The sequence below is a fragment of the Pteronotus mesoamericanus genome, unplaced genomic scaffold (genome assembly GCF_021234165.1).
Source record: "Pteronotus mesoamericanus isolate MK-2021 breed Mesoamerican mustached bat unplaced genomic scaffold, CSHL_Meso_final scaffold_651, whole genome shotgun sequence".
Lineage (NCBI taxonomy): Eukaryota > Metazoa > Chordata > Mammalia > Chiroptera > Mormoopidae > Pteronotus > Pteronotus mesoamericanus.
Window position 1 is genome coordinate 14,569,841 of NW_026555325.1, and position 19,170 is coordinate 14,589,010.

A 19,170-nucleotide genomic window follows, 5' to 3' on the forward strand; every position below is an offset into this window, starting at 1 on the left:
AATCAAGATGGAACCATGTGGTCAAATAAGCATTTTTTAAATTATTAGAATAATGCTCATAGCTTTGAATATTTAACCAACCTTACAGCTATTTTGATGAAATATAGAAACAAACTTAGCAGACTGCCTTGTAAACACTTCTATTTCTTAAAAATGAAATTTTGTTGGAATTTTATGTAGTTGCAACATCCCTCAGGAAGGTTTCCATGTCTAGCTCTGCCATTGCTATTTTTAAAAAGACACAAATACATAGTTTAACCATGCTGTGATTCACCTTCCTCCTTTATAAAACAAGCATTACTTAATCTTATTTAATTTTGGACATCTTTGGGATATAATGAAGCCTATCAACCCTCCACCACTCCACACCTAGATAAACACACATGAAATTTGCAAATAACGTCAAAATAATGAATATAATAACTTCGGAATCAAAATAATTTACATACCGCTTAGGGTTTTGTTAACTCTTAGGACAGATGATCTTTAAAGACTTCAGCTCAAAATTTTAGGAATTCATGCATTTTCCATAATGCCGAAGGACTCATATATCCCCAACCATTTCTTCAGCACAAGCTCTCCTAATGCCTGTTGTATGGGAGTTGTAGATATGCTAAAACATTATGTCTTGTTGCCATACTAGCAATGCATCTGTAGTCATTGGCTTCTTTTAGCAAAGGTAAGTCTGAAAGGATCAGGATGTAGTTTAGTCCTGTCTCACAGCCATCCAGAAGTGACTGACAAGCACCACCTTCTGGAGAAAACGTGTACTAAATGTCAAAGTTGAGGGTCCCTGACACACACGGCAGCTCTCAGGTACCCAGGGCCAAATCTCCCCCTGCCTTCAGCGTCAGTTTTTACCCCACATTTCTTGAGCGACCTTATTTCTCCTTCCTCTCACCCAGGCTGAATCTATCTTTGGCTTCTGGGAACCTTGAAAGTGGTTTAAGTCTGAAAATTAATTCTGTTAATTGAAAGAGTTCTACTTTTCATTAGAAATCTCCCAGCAGCAAAATTCAAATCATTTTAAGACACTGGGCTGCAGTTCATATCAGAGGTTTTATGTCAAGCAACTTAAGTATGACTTGTCATTAAAATGGTGGGGAAGCAGTTTAAAGTACTTATTCAGAGTAAATGGGGAAGGTATTAAAGAACACATTGTCTTGGTGGATGTAACAATGGCGAATTTATTAAAATAATGCTGCACTCAGCCTCATGAATAATGAAGTAGTGAAAGAGTTTTTGATTTAAAGGATTTATTTTAAACATGAAGTATATATTTTCGTAAATAGTTAAACTTGCTTTTTTATGTGCACGGTAACTTTTTATATATGCTTTGTATTTAACTGTAAAATTCAAAACTTTTAAATAATAGAATTGCCAGAAAATTAAAGTGTTCATGAGTATCTTCATCTGACTCATAAAACTTAATTTTCTGCTAAAAATTTTATAGAACTCCTTTTTGTCTCAAAATCTTTTCTCTGGTTCACTGTGGCCAGACCACTGCTAATAAGAAACCATTTTCCTGCAGGTATTCTGAAAGGAGTCCTATAATGGTTTACTCAAATGTTAAGTTGAAAGAAACTTATCCCATTTACATCTTTTTAAAAAAATTTATTTTTCAATTACAGTTGACATACAATATTGTATTAGTTTCAGGTATACAGCATGGTAGACATTTATATTTCTTACAAAGTGATTACCCCAATAACATTTCTTTTTTTTCAATCTAGAGAGGCAAACATAATTATGTTTTCTTAGAAATGACCTTCTGTCTTCACAATAAAGAAAATTATTTAAAACACACCCATGATGCCTCTTAGAAAAATTTTGAGATTTAAGTCAGCTAGTGAACATTCCTTTAGGCCCATCACATCTCATGGCTGAGTTGGCTTTCCAGGGCGATAGATTGAGTAAAATAAAATTTCTGTGGAGGAGCTGCAGAAATGGACACTTGGATATGTAGACTCTGCACATATTAATATATTTCTCCTGGAAATTTTAATTAAAAAGTAGGCATTGATTATTTACTCCCAGGCAAAATTTCTATGTCTTACCTAAAAATCTTCAGTCTGCCAAGTGCTTTGCTCCTCTCGAGGGACTATAAGTCATTCTCTAGAATTATATTTATTTTTCTAACTGACTTTCCAGATGGACATATGCATCATTTCATTAAAGCCAAATGTGGTTTATGAAATTTGAGAATAATAATTAATCATGCCAGTGAGAACACCTGAGTGAGGCAGACAGAGGGAATATTTAGAAAAATCAATAATAGAAGTAGACATGGTTACCATTTGAGAAGTATTTACTATAATCCAGGCACTTCTTATGTATGAATGTATCTTAACTACAGTCTTGCACACTAACTATTATTATTCCCATTTTATAAATAGGGTGATGAAGATGAGGCCTTGAGAGACATTAAGTGGTGGAGCCTGAATCCACATCTGTGTGGTCTAGAGTCTGTGTATTTTCTGTCCTGCAACATTGCCTCTTCAAGTTAAATATTTCAGCTTGACAATTTGAAGGCTTAAGGAATTTCATGGGTTTTTATAACTGGTAACTGGAAAGTCAAGAATTATTAAAACTCTACATAGTTCATCCATGGATAATATCTTGTCTTTAAATAATAAACCTTTCCAGTAGGTGACAAATACCTTTTAATCAGTACTATTGGTCAAAAACCTCAGTTTGTTTTTTTTTATGAGCTGAAAAATTAACTCAAACACACAGCAAGATGCAGCCCATCATGTCCTTAAGAATAGTCCAGTTTAGAAACATCTCTTTTCAAAAGTACAGTGATGGCCCTGCCCAGTGTGGCTCACTTTGTTGGTGCACCGTCCCATGTCCTAAAAGGTTGAGGGTTTGATTCCCGATCAGGGTACATTCCTGGGTTTGTCTCTTGTTAGGGCACATGCGGAAGGCAACTATTGCTTCTCTCTCACATGGATGTTTCTGTTTCCCTCTCTCTTTCTCCCTTCCTCCCTGGGTGAGGATTTTTTTTTTTTTTTTTTTTTTAAGTACAATAACAAAGGAATCAAGGTGCAACTAAACTGGCAAGGACTTATGTATTGACAACAAAAGTCAAAAAACAGAGGCTGTTTAAATCAACCCAAGACAACTCATTAGTTCAAGACAAAGAAAACAAATACAGGTACTTTAAAGCGGTTTCAGAGAAAGAAAAAAAGCCTTGCATATGTTGGGAAGATGAACTCCAGGAGAAACAAATCTTTACCACACTCCTGTCATCAGACAACTGGGAGAAGTGTAGATGATTACTTTGTGGCAAATTGGGAAGGTTGTATTGTTCCTGGCCAAAGAGAAGGAAGTCTGCAGCATGCCAACAACCAGTCCAGCACCAGGTGCCCCTGAGAAGGGGCAGATGTAAACACAAACAAATTGTTCACATTTCCCAGCAGAATCTATTAATTTGTCAGCCATCAGTCAAATTCTAGAAAATAACCAGAAATGTTTTCCTATAAACAAAGAGAATAAAAGGTGGGAGTTGGGGTGGGAAACTAAATTTCAGGTTTTGAAATTGCTGAAAATGGAGAGGATGTGCTATAAGTACACCCAGAACAAAGACACGTGTTGAAGATGCAGCGTGGTGGATGTTGCAGAGAGGAGCCAGGTACACTGCCTCCTTTGTGACAGGATTCAGGGCTGAGACCAGACAGACATGAAGGGAGGGCGTGTGGATTGATGGGCACCGTTGCCAGAATCATTCATACTCTTCATCGCAATGAGAAAATTTTACTGAAATGCATCCCTGAGAATGGCATGTCAAACCTCATTGTGTCTGCGGTAAAACAGAATATTAAAAAACTAGAAAACAAAATAAATTTTTGTTAGATGTTTTATGTTGTAACATTGTAGGTTTCCAAGATCACTGCTCAAAGACTGCCTTTTTTTCTGTTAGGTATTTTGCTTTGGTTTTATCTACATGTTTGGAATTGCCAGGATTCCAAAGGAGGAAAAGATTAACAAGGTTTTTTTTCCCCCTGATAGCTTTTTTTTTTATTTATATTTTTCTTTTTTTGATTTAAACTTTATTGTATTTTTTTCCATTACCATTTAGTCCCCTTATTCTCCACTCCCCCCAGCAGTCTCGACACTGTTGTCCATGCCCGTGAGTACCTTTTCTTTCTTGCTCAGTCTGTCTGCCCCCTTCCCTCCCTCCTACTAGCTGTCATCTGCTCTCCATCTCTCAGTCTGTCTCTGTTTTGCCTGTTAGTTCAGTTTGTTCATTAGATTCAACATATGAGTGAAATTATATGGTATTTGTCTTTCTCTGACTAGCTTATTTCACTGAGTATAATGTTCTCTAGGTCCATGCATGCTGTCACAAAGGGTAAAATTTTCTCTTTTTTATGGCTGAGTAGTAAGTCCATTGTGTAAATGTGCGATAGTTGTTTTATCCACTTATCTACCGATGGACACTTGGGCTGCTTCCATATTTGGCAATTGTAAACAATGCTGCAGTGAACACAGGGGTGCATATGTTTTTAATCACCATTTAAAACTCAAAGGAAAGATTGTTTAATGAAGCATTAGACAGCAGTATTAAAGAGCACTTAAAAAGGATATTACAAAAAAATAACTCTAATAAAATTGGGCCTCTTTGTAACCTATCTCAAGATGTGTCATATGCAACAGAAACATCCAAAAGGGTAATGAAAAGAAATTTAAAGCACAGTGAGGTCTCATGAAGAGTCAGCCAAGAGTTCTGCCATTCATAACACAATTCTTTTTCAAGAGTTCTCAAAGCAGAAATGATGCCCCCAGAAGTTTCCTTCACACACATTCAAACCTTTTCTCCCCCAGTTGAGCTTGACTCTTCTAGGTCCATATCTCTTCTCTATTCTTTCCACCTTACCATCTCTCACACATTTACATCCATGATCCATGATCCATGATCCATGACAATAGCAACTATTCTTTTAAAATTCTTTTAAAAATATGTTTATTGATTTTAGAGGGGGAGAGGAAGGAAGAGGGGAAGAGAAAGAGAGAGAAACATAGATGTGTGAGCGAAATATTGATCAGTTGCCTCTCATATGTGCCCCAACCAGGGATCAAACCCACAATCTAGGTATGTGCCCTGACCAGAAATCAATCCCTCAAACTTTTGGAGTACAGGACAACGCTCCATCCAAATGAGCCACACTGGCCAAGGCAGCAATTATCCTTTATAGTGAAACAATATGTTTTCTAATGGAAATTCATGTAGCTTTTTTACATGTAGCTTCATGTAGATTTAGTTAAATCAGTTCTACATCTGTCCTTCACACCAGATTGCAACAGCAGAAAACCAGGAACCAACATGACCTCTTCTATTCAGAATATGCATATTAGTGATTTTTTGTCATATAAAGACAACTTAAACAAGTGCTTAAAAAAGGTCTTGATACTTTTCCCCCCAGTGATATCTAAATTACCATTTACTACTTAATGTATTCTTCATTCTTATTCACCCTGGATCTTAGGTTCAAATCTTTAGAAAGACACATATACTTCAGCCACATAGACTCAACTCTGGCTTTTCTTAAGATATAAAACCATTCGATGCTCTTCTCAGAAGCTCTCTCTCATTGTGGCAACTCTAGAAATAGTAAGATAAAATGGCAGACCCACTAGTCAGCCCAGATTATCTGGTTTTCAATTAAATATTGACTCTGGTAAGAATTAATGGAGAACTGAGTACAGAAAGGGTAGAGGGATGGATAATAAAATCAAGGACTCCTGAAAGGAGTGGCCTTAGTGAAAAAGGTAAATGCTTCTTTCTAGACTTGCTGACCTCCTTCTCTGGCCCTTCCCTCCTCTGCTCTCTACCAAGAGAGGCTACTCTGTAGGCTAGAATTCTCAGGCTGTCTTGCCTGCTGGTTAGTGACCAAGTGAAATCATTCAGTGGTAGAAGATTGAAGGATAGAAGGAGGAGTGAAATCAGAGCATCTCCTACTACCATTTACTTCATTCAAACAAGAAGTCATTTGGTGGCCAAAGTTGATCAGGACCAAGAAGAGACCATTTGTCACCTCTATTTTTCTCATGCTGGGCAACTACATGTACATTTTGTTGAATTTGATTATGGAGTGCTGCCCCTGATCCCACTGGGGAGGGGGGTGACATTATACACATCACATCGTCTTTCCAAAATCTGAAAACTTGTGAGTCCTGAATTTTATATGCCTCAGGGAGTTAAAGATCAGGGACTGTAAACATGTGGTTTGCAAATTTTGTGATCTTTAATTCACAGAAAATTAGACACATAATTGGATGTTTAATTTGACTTCTTGCATTCTTTAATTTTCAGAGAGAAAAATATATTAGGTCCAGAGATTTGTAAGAATTTTTTTAAAGGGAGAGTTGGTACGGTGGACATTCATTCCTCCCCACTCATGGAGGATGTGAAGGGCACCTACCACTCACCTAAATCCAAGTGAGAAATGGCTTCAGGAGGAACCCTCAAAGAACCTGATATAAATACCTTGAAGATGTGAAGACTAGAATCTGGTTCATCCCCAAAAGAATGTCAATGCACAAAGCTATATTAGGGTTTCTCCTATTTGGTGGCAGAGAGAAGGGAAAGATTTGAGTTGAGACATGCTTATACTTCTACAATTTAAAAGGACAAAGATAATCACTTTCCTTGTGGTCCAGATGCCAACCCTAGGAGGGATAGCCTTGGGGAGAGGGGTGGGGAGGTGCTCTGCAGGCGTAAGGAGACTTAAAGAGCGGAGTAGGCTACTTAAAGCTTGAAGTCTGCCAGAAGGTGAGAGGAAGAGTCATAAAAATACCCAGGTGAGGCTCATCTTTGGATATTATTACATCTAGAGATCTCCAATGAAATTTTCCAGCCATGGAAGACTCTGGTCCTACAAATTTTACCTGACTCTAGAAAATAGGATTAAACATTGAATATGTTGTAGGGTTGCAAAAGAAAAGACTAAATGCACCTTGCTTTTGTACTGCAAGTTTCCTAGCATGAAGGAGATCCAAACAAGAAAGAAATGTAAAATTAAACAGAAGTTTAAAGCCATATTGCTATAGACCAGGCATTTTAATGCTGACAGGAAGCGACTACTTGTTTCAAGGCAGGCTCATAAATAAGTTACAGAAGCAGGACGCTGTAGTTCCCCTCCAGGCAGTGCACACAGGGGCTTCCTACAGCTCTGTGCGGAGGACTGTGAGCTGTACCAAGGTGAGTGGGAAAATGTGCCATGACCACAAGGACTCAGGGGTGGGACGTGAGCATGCCATCTACCTGACCTCTGTAAGTTAAGAAAAGGGTGCAAGTGGACTTGATATTCTCTCCACACCATGAGAGCCTTTTAAAAGCCTAACATGCAGTATGCCCTTAAAAAAATTCTCTTGACTGAGAATAATGTGCGTAGTGGAACAAATCTACATACCTCATGTCCTAGAGGATTCTTTGCACATCTGACCACAACTTTTGTTAAAGAGGAAAATTGCCTTCAATTCACCAATTGGATGTAAGAATAAGCATCACTACCAATAATGTGACACCCTACAGGTCAAGCAGGCCCAGTAAGTAGAGATCCATGTTTCTCTGAATTAGACCCTCTGAGGTGTTACTGTTGAAGGATGACAACTAACTCTCTGGCTGTGACTTACCTATAAGGCTGACCCTGTGATTTACCAATAAGGCTGAGCTAGTATTTAGACAGACTTTCTAATAGCAGGCAACCAATGTAGGTTTTTACACTAGAAATAAGATGGGTGGTTCAGATACCTTAAACCCTCCTCCTCCTTTATGGCACTCATAAGCTGCTTTGGGGGGCATGGAAGCCTCTCTTAAGACTTCTCTGTAATTTACGCACTGAGAGATCAGTCCCCTTGGTATTTGATAAAATTACCTCAAGGGGCAATTTTCCTCTCACTAATCCATCCTAAACCCAGTTATCAGATTTATCTTCCTAAAATACTGCATTGTCTGTATTTCTTCCTTCTTAGAAAATATTCAAGAGTTGCTCATTACTTAGCAAATAGAATCCAAATTCCTTAGTCAGTTATTTAAAGTTCTCTAGTAGCAATATTGTCCTATTCAGAGGTGCAACACACTCTGAGGATTTCTTATGCTTCTTCTCTCTTCCCTTGGCTCATGATAGTCCTGCTACCAGAGAAGTATGCTGCCTCCTTCTTCCTCTTATACCCATCATTTGAAGCCTGTCTCAGATACTGCCTCCTTCATGAAGCTTTCACACCGAACTTCGGCATCTACAAGTCAGAAGTTTGCTCTCCCTTGGTTAGTGTCAGGTTTTTATAGAATTTATCATATACTATTTTATATTTTAATGGAAAATGGCCAATCATCCTACTACACATTTTCTTCTTAAGACCATAAATTGTATTTTATTATTCTTTATAGTTTATTATACTTGGTACAATAGTAGTTCTATATAAGGTGAAGAATAAATAATTTAAGAATGAATTAATGTTTAGGGTGATAAAAATGTTTTTAAAAAGGTAGTAATTGCACAATATCGTGAATGCACTACATGTCAATTGTTTCCTTCTAAATGGTTTATTTTATGTAACCTGAATTTCAATTCAATAATTTTTAAAAGAATGAATAATTGAATGAACTATTATAGCTTTCTGGCATTTAGCTGGGAACTTGGAATCACTTCTTTCTGACTTCTTCCATTTTTTTAGAAGAGAACAATTCAACAGGTAATTGTATTTCCATATCAGCATCATGAATGTGCTTTATATGAATATGCTCTAACTTCTCCCAGTTTCTCTATCTTCCGGTCAGATGACCTTTGCAGAGCAGTGGCTCCACTGATCCCACAACCTCTGATCTGGAGTGCATGGAGGGCACTATTCTCTATGTGCCCATAACCCCATCTTCAATCTGATTTAACCAAGGCTTATTGACCTCCACTCAGACTGTCTGAGGCAGAAGTTCACTCCCTACCAGAAAAACTGGAGAATGGACTTGAAAATTTCTGATCTCTCCTTAGTTTGAAAGAAAGTTAAATCCAAGAACTCACAAGGTACATTTTTCTTCTACAAGTGCAAATCACTGCCAATAACAAATTCCTCTTCATATAAATGTATTCTGAGAGTGCTGTATATTTTACCATAGAAGAAGGCATTTTTAAATGACAGTTAAACAAAATATTTAATGTAGTCTAAAGACTTTGAGTGGAGTCATTTCACTTGCAATGACGATCTAGCCACCATGAGTGACTCTTCTTCAGATGTTTGTGGAACTGACAAATTTATGGCTTTCACCTCCAGCCTCTGCCTTCTCCAATTCATCCTGAAAAATGTCACCAGATTTGTTGTTCTCAACCACTGCCATATCCAGAAACATTACTAGCTACTTTTTACCCTAGAAAAATTCCCTAACTCCTTAGGTTAATGGTTGTTAACACTGGCTGCAAGTTAGAATAAGCTGAACTGTTTAACTATGCTGGTGCTGGGACAATTTGAATTAGAAGTGGGTAGGCAGTGAGGCCCAGGTGTAGATGTCATTTGGAAAACTCTTCAGGTGATTCTAATGCTCAACCAGAGTGGAGAGCCACTATCTTGGATGATCTTCTAGGAACTCTGGAAGGAAATGGCAGGGAGAGAGGTATAGGATATAAGTAAAGAAAGAAAGAGAAGGGAGACCAGTCATAACAAAAGAACAGAACTGAGACAACTGAGGTTTTGCTTGCTGATGTCCTGGGTACGTGGAAGATAGAGGTTTCACGTTCTGAGTAAAAGCAGAAAATGAGCTCCACAACCAGCCCTTGCTGGTTACCATCCCTTTACCAGCCCTCAGTCTTTTATGTCTGACTCTGGCAGAGGTATGAGCAATGTGGCCTTTTTCAGGTCCCTGGTATCTTGGAAGGCCACTGTTTCCATTCTGTGCCCATATACCCAACCCTACCCTTCCTGGAAGACAGACCTCTGAGAGGCACAATTGCAAGACCAAGATTTTATTGGCTGATAATTTCCTCCACTGCATAAAGCTTAAGAGGGTGACAGTGTTTTATTTGCCACAGCTACTCATAGACTCTTTTCTCTCTGGGGCAGGATTAGGTACAGTTTGCATCACATAGTCTACCAGCTGAGATTTCCGTCCCAGCACAAAACTGAATGTTGAAGGATATAAATGATATTACTGCAATTAGACAGAGAGACATCTGGTATCCCTGAATTCCTGTTAGGAGGCATGCATATCAAGGTTTTGCCGCAAGATCTAGGGTGGGCTTTATCGAAGAAGACCTTTATGACTGTGCTTTTGAAAATGTTTCCCTCTAGTCATCATCATGAGGTAATGTATTAGGTAATGTCTTGAAAATTAGCCAGAGAACTAAAGTGTTAGCCTTACAGCTCACATACCTGAAAATAACAATGTTGGTTTATTAGTTTTTGTATGACAATATCTTTGGAATGCCTCAAAAACAGAAATTAATAGTGACAATTCTGTCTCTGCACTTGAACGCAACCCTACCAACACATCATGCTAAGAGAAGCCAAGGCCACTAACTGAGTACTTCAGATAATTCCTCTGTTATCCCATCCAGTTTGCATTCCGGCCTCTCTGGTCTCAGACATCAGAGCCAACTTCAGTTACCCAACGTTCACTAAAAGCCACAGATAATCCTCCAATCATTTATTTTTTTAAGTAAGAATTTCAACCTCTCTTCCCCTCTTATCTCCTATCAGAATTTCGAAGAAACAACACAGTTATGACTTGAAATGTCCAGCACTAAAGACAAAAATACTGGCTTAAAATGTAAGAGGACCGGCAAAGAAATGACTGGAACCACATATTTACTTTTAATATATTTCTGTTCCTTTTATATATTCTTTTCACTTAAACCTTTCTATGTGTGATTTAAACCTTTCTATGTGTTCCTTTTATATATTCTTTTCATTTAAACTTTTCTATGAGTTGTTATTAACATATGAAAAAACAACATAATATCTGTACAATCTGGTTTTAAAAAGCATTAACTAATTTGGATTTGCCCCTGACAGAAATTACTCTAGTAAGTATTAGTTTATTTTCTTTCCCTTATAACCCTGGGACCTCAATATTATAATGAAATACCCTATTCATACCAGCACACTGTATTAGAATGGCCTTTATAAATCTCTATCATTTCACTTCCAGCCAAGATGGAGGTGTAGGTAGATAACTTTGCCTCCTTGAACAACCAAAAGAAGGACAACAACAAATTTAAAAACAAAAAATAACCAGAACTGCCAGAAAATTGAACTGTATGGAAGTCTGACAACCAAGGAGCTAAAGAAGAAACATTCATCCAGACCAGTACGAGGGGCAGAGATGGGCAGCCGGGGCAGAAAGGATGCACAGAAAGGTGGAGGCTGGAGGACTGGGAGGGTGAGGTGGCAACTGGTGGACCAGATGTTCCTACATTTGCATGCAGATAAACCAGAGGAACAGCTGGGGAGTAAGAGAGACTGCGTGATCCAGGGTTCCAGTGTAGGAAAAGAAAACCTCAAAACCTCTGGAGGTAAAAAACCTTTGGGGATTGCAGCAGCAGGAGAAACTCCCAGCCTCACAGGAGAGTACATTGGAGAGACTCATGGGGTCTTAGAATGTACACAGACCCATCCACCCAGGAATCATCACCAGAAGGGCCCAATTTGCTTGTGGGTAGTGGGGGAAGTGACTGAAGCCTGCTGAGAGCCAAGCAAGTGGCATTGTTGCCTCTCGGACCCCTCCCCCACAGGCAGTGACACAACTCAGTGACCTGGGTTGCCCTTCCCTGGTGAACATCTAAGGCCCCGCCCCTTCCAATGATTTCCAAGGCACACCAAGACAAAGAAATATGGCCCGAATGAAAGAATAGATCAAAGCTCTAAAATTAGAAGTAAGCAATGAACAGATAGCCACCCTATCAGATGCACAGTTCAAAACACTGGTAATCAAGATGCTCACAGAAATGGTTGAGTATGGTCACAAAATAGGGGAAAAAGTGAAGGCTATTCAAAGTGAAATAAAGAAAAATACACAGGGACCCAAAAATAAAGGAAAGGAAACTAGGACTCAAATCAACGATTTGGAACAGAAGGAAGAAATAAACATCTGACCATAACAGAATGAAGACACAAGAATTCAAAAAAAATGAGGAGAGGCTTAGGAACCTCTGGGATAACTTTAAACAATCCAACATCTGAATCCTAGGGGTGCCAGAAGGAGAAGAGGAAGAGCAAGAAATTGAAAACTTATTTGAACAAATAATGAAGAATTCCCCCAATCTGGTGAAGAAAATAGACTTCCAGGAGATCCAGAAAGCTCAGAAGTCCCAAAGAATTTGGACCCAAGGAAGCACACACCAAAGCACATCATAATAACATTACCCAAGATTAAAGATAAGGAGAGACTCTTAAAAGCAACAAGAGAAAAGGAGGCAGTTACCTACAAAGGAGTTCCCATAAGGCTATCAGCTGATTTCTCAAAAGAAACCTTGCAGGCAAGAAGGGACTGGCAAGTTTTCAAAGTCATGAAAAGCAAGGACCTACATCCAAGACTACTCTACCCAGCAAAGCTATCATTTAGCATGGAAAGGCAGATAAAGTGCCTCCCAGAGAAGGTAAAATTAAAGGAGTTCATCATCACCAAGCCCTTATTGTATGAAATGTTAAAGGGACTTATCTAAGAAAAAGATCAAAAACTATGAACAGTAAAACAGAGGGGAGGAGGAGGGGAAGAATGAGGGAAAAGGTACAGGGAATAAGCAGCATAAATAGTAGGTACAAAATAGGCAGGGGGAGGTTAAGAATAGTATAGAAAATAGAGAAGCCAAGAAACTTACATGTATGACCCTGGACATGAACTAAAGGGGGCAGGAGGGGATTGTTGGGAACCATCCTGCCTGGTTTCAGGGACTGTAGCCTCACCGACAGGTGAGAGGACCCCAAGGCTGGAGCTGAGCAAGGAGGCCTTGGGAAAACAGGCCACTGAGGAGACAAAACCTGTCAGCCTGGCAGCGGCGCAGCCACTGCTTCCCTTACATCACCCTGCTTGGTCCCAGAGGATGGCTGGTTAGTTAATGACTGGTAAGACCCCTTGATGGCAGGGGCAGCCTAAGACAGGCACAATCATATAGGGGCCATCAGGGAAGGACTTGGGGGACACAGAGAAGGGGCAAAAAATCCTCACCCCTTGGCTTTGTCATGGCTGGAATCCTTATTCTATATGAAAGAAGTCTCCTTATCTCTTGGCTGCTCTGCTCCACCGCCTGATTCCGGCTTGAAACAGTACTAGAGGCAGGTACAGCTCTGATCTGGATCAGGTGGTTCCCCGGGGGCAATTAGGCCTGGAAAAGGAATGCATTAAATTCTATGAAACCTACTTTGCTAAGAATGCCCTTGAGATAATGAGTACTGGTGTTTGGGGTCTGAGCATAGGATGAGTTTATTTTCCCAGGTTTTAGGGTTGAATAGGTGCCACCCTGTGTACCAGTCCCTGACCTGAGACAAATCTCTGTGTTCCTTCAATTTATGATTTCTATCAGTTTTCTGTAAATACAGCCTTCAGGCATTGATTGAAGTTTTGCGTGCATCCTGTATACCCCTGCTCATATTGTTCTCAATAAAAGCCACTTCAAGAGAAGGGCTTGAGATGTTCTCCACTGGAGGGAATCACCACCCCCTCTCCTGATAGGCAAATTTTGTCTGGTACAGTTTATCTCTTCATCTGCGGCAGCCAGGGTGACTCTGTGGGACAGGGTACCCCCTTCAGGGAATGCTGGGGAGTGGGCCAGTGTAGGGGAATAATGGGGAGGGAAAAAATGGGACTACTGTAATAGCATAATCAATAAAATATATGTAAAAATCTCTATCATTTCAGTACATTTGTGAGCCGCATCAGGACAAGCCTCAACTTGCCTTCTGGTCTCCATCACCTAACACAATGCCCAGTACACTTGCATATGTTTACAACGTGTCTGATGAAGGAATAAATGAATGAGTCTTCTTTTCACATGACCCTGTGATATAAATAGGAAATAGTCATCATTATATGCGCTGTCTTAACCCATAGCTAAAAGACTACTGTCATAGGATATGAAAAGGAGCCTAAGATATCTGCCTCATAGTTTAGCTCTTGCTCCATGTTTTGCTTATTAAAACAAATCATCCATACATAGATTTTGAAGCAATACTTTTATTTTTTATTTATTTTATTTTATTTATATATATTTTATTGATTATGCTATTACAGATGTCCCATTTTCTTCTCCCCTTTATTCCCCTCTGCCCTGCACTCCCTCTTCTTACCAGCATTCCCTCCACCCCTTAGTTTATGTCCATGGGTCATGCATATGAGTTCTTTGGCTTCTCCATTTCTTACACTATTTTGTACCTACTATTTTTGTTGAAGCAATACTTGTAAATTCAAAATTTGGTCACTTCTCCAGAAGAACGCTTTTCAAATTTTTATAACCAAAATATATTAATCAATAAAATATAAATGAAACACATACTATGTACAAAACAATATTCTATGTGTTTAAAAAATATAAAATATAATCTCCAGAGTAGTCCTAGATTCTAGGAGATTTGTATCTAATTGAGGAAATATATATGCTCTCCCATGCAATTTCCTTGAATTCTCAATAAAATTGTGATATGTTCTCATACTACACTAATCAAATTATTTATTTCCATGAATGTTCATCTGCTAGAGTTTATATCTCCTAGCCTATAAACTATATACTAGTGCATCTACATATATGTAAATATGTATATATTTACTCAGTGCCTCATAGGAATAGTGAATCCACATGAGGTAATTAATATATGCTTATTGAATAAATGGGTTACACCAATATATGTGCAATATAAAACTATTTAATTGTTTTTGTATTTATGTGAAATTTGGTGTGTAAAAATAGAAGAAAGCAAATGATGACTCTAGTATAACATTTCCATGACACTCTATTCATACTGAGAATGCTGAGAAAATAGGGCCATGCCCAATTTATTCTGTTATGTTATAGTGCAAGTGTTAACCTACAAAATATTAGGCAGAAAGTGGTTTGGTCTGCAATTCAACTGAATCTCTGGTATAATAATATTCTTTTTTATTGTATTTTTTTTGTTACCATTTATCCTCCTTAGACCGCCCTCCCCCTGCAATGACAATACTCTTGTCCACGTCCATGAGTCTGCTCTCCTTTTCGCTCGGTCCTTCCTCCCCTAAACCCTTCCTATGGCTATCATCCTGCTTTCTATCCATCAGTCTGTTTCTGTTTTGCTTGTTAGTCCAATTTGTCATTAGGTTTCATGATTCTACATATTCCCTCATATGTGGAATAATAAATATTCTTTATTACATTTTATTTAACATGTTTTTAAAGAGTTTTTTTCACTAAGTGGATTTTGGCATTGCTGCATTTTACTGTGGTCCTAAAAGGACTGTAATGAATAGAAAGGTAACTTTCATCCAGACACAGGGTGGAAGAAAAGCTGGTTTACAGTTTTGTGTATGCATAACACATTTTTAATCTTGTATTATTGCTTATTAATTATTGTATTATTTTCCATCAAACAACTCTAAACCTACTTTGCCCCACCCTGTATGTATCTCTGTATTACATAGAAATGTACAATAAAACATGTGATTTGTTTTTTTATTACATGAATTATATATTCTGAGATCCAAAGACTGAAAAAGAGATTTCACTTTATTTTTTCTAGCACGCTTGAAGGCAAATATCCTTTAAATTTGCACATCATGAGAATGGAATGTGCTCGGAGATCAGCTGAAAGTTTAAAAAATGGGAGCGTTGCAGCTGTGGCTATGAGCTTGGGCTCAGCAGGAGAAGCCAGGTCCCCTCTTGGGCATCCCGCAAGCTCTGATGAGCTCCCCAGGGAGTCACAGACAATACTCCCTGTCCTGACAAAGCCCCATTCAGACCAAACGGATGCAGGTGTACAGTAATAATATTTTACATTTGCATAGCACAATATAATGTTTCTCATTACAATATTGCAAATTAGACAAAAAAGATCATTGCTCCCAAGCTGTAGACAAGAAAACTGAACTTTGGTGAGGTTTAGTCATGTGAGATAATAGAAAACGTATAAATCGTCTCTAGCTCCTGGTTCCAGCACAGAGTTCTTAAAACTCTTATAATTTCCTAAGTGATAAAAGCACTAGAATGCATCGATTATTCTAATACTTGGTCTTTAATTCTGGTTCCTGATTCCAAGCTCCTACATCCCTTGGAATTTCCTCAGTAATAGGAGTGTCTTTTTTTTTTCCCCTAAAGTGGAGACGGTGGGTGGGCTCCTAGAAATCTCCTGGATGGGAACGGTTCATAAGAAAGGCCAAGCCACGATTAGAAGCTTGGAATTTTCAGCCCCTCCCCTCACTCTCCAGAGAGGGGAGAGTGGGTGGAATGGAGTTAAGAATTGACCTCGCTAGGTGATGAAACTTCCATAAAAATTCCAAAATTAAGGAGTCTAAGAATTTCCAGGTTGTTGAACACATGGAGGTGCTGGAAGAGTGGTGAAACCAGACAGGGCATGGATGCTCCGGGCCCCTTCCCTTATTCTTTGCCTGATGCATCTTTCCCACTTGGATGTTCATCTGTATTCTTTATCATGTCCTTTTATAATAAATCGCTAAACAGTAAGTAAACCTCTTTTCCTGGGTTCTGTGAGCCACTCTAAAAATTGAACTGAAGGAAGGGGTTGAGGAAACCTCAGATTTATAGCAGATTGGTCAGAAGCATAGCTAACAAACAACCTAGACCTGCAGCTGGCATCTGAAGTGGCTGGAGAGAGGCAGGGTAGGGTGCAGGGCGGCAGTCTTGTAGGACTGCGCCTGAGTCCTTAGCTTGTGGGATCTGATCCTTTTCTCTAGGTAGATAGTGTCAGAATTGAGTTAAATTGTAGAACACCCAGCTGGAGTCACAGAATTGCTTGGTGTGGGGAATACGCACACATCTGGTATCAGGTGTTCTGAGTATGTTAGTTGTGTGAGAGTAAAAGAGAAACAGGAGGGACTGGCTTTTTCCTACTTAAGTAACGTGCAAGGTCCCACCATAAAAAGGAGTAAAGCTGGAACCAGAACCTATAGATTCCATCAGATCTCCTATAGGTGGTCAGAGAACATAAGCATTACAAATTTTATTATTGCCTGGCTATGTAACCTGCATATTTTGAAAGCTCTCTAAAATTGAGCAACTTCATTAATAAAATAAAACAAAAACCTCTCACATTGTTACTGTGATGTGAAATAATGTGTGAAAAGCTTTGTCGATGGTAATGTTTTATACAAGTTTTTCAGAGCATTCAGAATTTTCAAAACAGGTGCACATTCAATTGTGTACAATTATGAAACCCCCAAAGCTCTAAAACCCAAGGTATTTTTAACTCATTTAAAGCAAAGTCTTATCTAAACTGACAGGCCTATTTATTATCTTGTTTTATCCCAGTTAGTGTGAATTTCCATTGTTTCACTGGAGAAATATCAATATAATTACAAGGTTATGAGTTGCTGCCTCATACCTGTAGGATGTGTTCTGCAATAATTGTTAACATGGCATATTATCTTTCTAAAACACAAATATCCCATATTCCAATGCAATCTGATCTTGGAGATTTTGAAGGGATCACAGGCTTATAATATGGATTGGAATCCCATTGACCCAGGTTAGAGATCTCTAAGGACAGGATGTGGAAATTCTGGGTAAAGATATGAGGATGTCACAGACTGAGTGGTTTGGGGGTCAGCCACAGGAGAGATCCACTCCAAGCAGACTTAGGCCAGATTTGGAGAAGCCACATACTTCTAGTCCTGAGCTTCTCCTTGATCCCTGGCCCTAAAATTAATGTGGCTCTTTAAACTATTCTTCTTAGAGCCACACATACAAGCATTGTAATCAGAAGCCATGGTGGAACGGATGAGCAAAGACATTGGGCAACATAGATCCAAGTCTGAATCCCTGACCTACTGCTTACCAGATCTGCACCTTTGACACCTTTATCAGGGTTTGTACATTGCAGCTTCTCATCCTTTTTTTTTTTTCTTTTTAGCTTTCATAGCAAAGCACACCTTATTTTTTTAAAGTATATTTTATTGATTATGCTATTACAGTTGTCCCAGATTTTTCCCCTTTGCCCCGCTCTGCCCAGTACCCACCTTCTCTCCAGCAATCCCCCCCCACTCGACCTTAGTTCATGCCTCTTGGTTGTGCATATAATTTCTTTGGCTTTTCCATTTCCTATAGTGTTCTTAACATTTCCCTGTCTATTTTTTACCTACCAATTATGCTTCTTAATCCTTGTACTTTTCCCCTCATCCTCCACCTTTCTCCTCCCCACTGATAGCCCTCCATGTGATCTCCATATCTATGATTGTTCCTGTTCTAGTTGTTTACTTAGTTTGTTTTTGTTTTTTTAGATTCAATTGTTGATAGTTCTTGAGTTTGTTGTCATTTTACTGTTCATAGTTTTGATCTTCTTTTTCTTAGATAAGTCCCTTTAAGATTTCATATAATAAAGGCTTGGTAATGAGGAACTCCTTTAGCTTTACCTTGTCTGGGAAGCACTTTATCTGTCCTTCAATTCTCAATGATAGCTTTGCTGGAATGAGTAATCTAGGTTGTAGGTACTTGCTTTTCATGACTTTAAATATTTCTTGCCAGTCCCTTCTTGCCTGCAATGTTCCTTTTGAGAAACCAGATGATAGTTTTATGAGAACTCTTTTGGAGGTAACTCTCTTCCTTTCTCTAGCTGCTTTTAAGATTCTCTCTTTATCTTTAACCTTTGGCATTTTAGTTATGATGTGTCAATGTTGCCCTCTTTGGGTCCAACTTATTAGGGACTCTCTGTGCTTCTGGGACTTCTATGTCTATTTCCTTCACCAAATTAGGGAAGTTTTCTTTAATTATTTTTTCAAATGACTTTTCAATTTCTTGCTCTTCCTCTTCTCCTTCTGGCAAGCCTATGATTTGGATGTTGGAACATTTGGAGCTATCCCAGAGTCTTCTTACTCTCCTTGTTGTTTTGAATTCTTGTTTCCTCATTCTGGATGGGTGGACTGTTTATTTCTTCCTTATGTTCCAAATCATTGATTTGAACCCCAGCTTCCTTCCTTCACTGTTTTTCCCCGTGGATTTTTCTTTATTTCACTTAGTGTGACCTTCATTTCTTTCCTTATAC